At 42.2% G+C, this 2,101-nt stretch overlaps 1 non-coding gene across 1 annotated transcript; it reads left to right on the forward strand.

The window, feature by feature from the left end:
* Positions 1-568: 568 nt before the first annotated feature.
* LOC120890195 (U6atac minor spliceosomal RNA) lies at positions 569-694 on the forward strand. Its single transcript, XR_005734437.1, has one exon. It is a non-coding gene; the product is annotated as a U6atac minor spliceosomal RNA (small nuclear RNA).
* Positions 695-2,101: the final 1,407 nt, after the last annotated feature.

Here is a 2,101-nt window from a genome sequence, read left to right on the forward strand (position 1 = left end):
CTCAGGATAGGACCATCTCCTTACCCTGGTGCCCAGACCCTCGCAGTCTGGTCCTCCCTCACTCCTCTCCGGCCTCACCCTGGGCCCCTTTCCTGTTCTCCACCACACTTACCCTGTGCCCTATGCTATGGTTTGGATATGGTTTGAGTTTGCCCCTAAAGGTTCATAGAAGTTTGGTTCCCAATGTGGTGATGAGAGGTGGTAGAACTTAAAGTTTGGGGCCCAGCTGGGCACGGTGCATGCCTCCAATCCTAGCGACTCGGAAGGCTGAGGAAGGAGGATTACAAGTTCAAAGCCATCCTCAGCAGCTTATTGAGGCCTTAAGCAACTTAGTGATATTTTACTCAAAATAAAAGATCAGATGGGCTGGAGATGTAGCTCAGTGGTGAATCACCTCTGGGTTCAACCCCAGTACAAAAAAAAAAAAAAAGTATGTGTTGCACTGTTTGGGGCCCAGTTGAAGTTGATCAGGTCACTGGGGGGTGCCATCTTCAGAAAAGAATGACTCTAACTAGTCTCATGGAATAAGTTGTTTATCACAAGAGATGCTATACAAGAACAATCCCGAGTGTTTTATGAAAGGATAGAAGGTTGGCTCTCTCCTTGACAAGGATGGAAGAGGCCCTCGGGCCTGACAACACACATATGGTTAAGGCATTGCCACCTACTTCGTGGCATCTAACCATCATTTTTGCAATTAGAGAAATGCAAATCAGAACCACTCTAAGATTTCATCTCACTCCAGTCAGATGGCAGCTATTATGAAGACAAACAACAAGAAGTGTTGGCAAGGATGTGGGGGAAAAGGCACACTCATACACTTGGTGGGACTGCAAATTGGTGCAGCCATCATGGAAAGCAGTATGGAGATTCCTTGGAAAATTGGGAATGGAACCACCATTTGACGCAGCTATCCCACTCCTCAGTTTATACCCAAAGGACTTAAAAACAGCGTACTACAGGGACATAGCCACATCAATGTTCATAGCAGCTCAATTCACAATAGCTAAACTGTGGAACCAACCTAGGTGCCCTTCAACAGATGAATGGATAAAAAAAATGTGGTATATAAACACAATGGAATATTACTCAGCAATAAAAGAGAATAAAATCATGGCATTTGCAGGTAAATAGATGGAGTTAGAGAAAAATGCTAAATTAGCCAATCCCCCCAAACAAATGCTGAATATTTTCTCTGATATAAAGAGGCTGACTCATAGTGGGGTAGGAAGGGGGAGCATGGGAGGAATAGATGAACTCTAGATAGGGTAGAGGCATGGGAGGGAAGGGAGAGACATGGGGTACTTAATGATGGTGGAATGTGATGGATATTATTATCCAAAGTACAGGTATAAAGACACGAATGGGTGTGAATATACTTTGTATACAACCAGAGATATGAAAAATTGTGTTCTATATGTGTAAAAAGAATTGTAATGAAAAAAAGAAAATAAATAATAGTGTTACTATAATTCATAAAATAAAATAAATATTCATGAGTTTAAAAAAAAGAATTGTAATGCATTCTGCTGGCATACATAAATTAAGAAAAATTAACTAAAAAAAAAAAAAAAAAAAAAAAGCAATCCTGAATCCCTCTCTGGCTTTCTGTGTCACCATGTGATCCCTCCTCTCACATGATGCCTTCTGCCCAGGGATCTTTACTAGAGGCCAAACAGATGAGGCTGCCCAGTTTTGTACTTCTAGCCTCCAGGACTGTGAGTTAAATAAACTTCTTTTCTTTATAAAGCACCCAGCCTCAGGTATTTTATTAACTCAACAGAAATGAACTAAGATAACCCCTGACATGTGCTGTGTCCTTTCCTTCTTGGGGACTTCTCACATGTCCTTTCCTCTGTCTGGAGGATTCTTCTCTTTCTCTCTTCCTAGGAACACTTTTTCCTCCTCCTCCTAGATGCAGGAGAAGTTAAAAACATGAGCTCTAGAACAAGGCAGCCTAGACTCAGATCCCAGCTGCAGGACTGAACCTTGAAGTTAACCCCTATAGCCAGTGTTTCGTCATCATGGTATTGTTGCTTTAGAGCTGCAACTTCAGAAGGTGACTGGGGGCAGTGGAGTCTTCTAAGTAAACAGCATAACG

This window comes from Ictidomys tridecemlineatus, chromosome 4 (genome assembly GCF_052094955.1).
Source record: "Ictidomys tridecemlineatus isolate mIctTri1 chromosome 4, mIctTri1.hap1, whole genome shotgun sequence".
NCBI lineage: Eukaryota > Metazoa > Chordata > Mammalia > Rodentia > Sciuridae > Ictidomys > Ictidomys tridecemlineatus.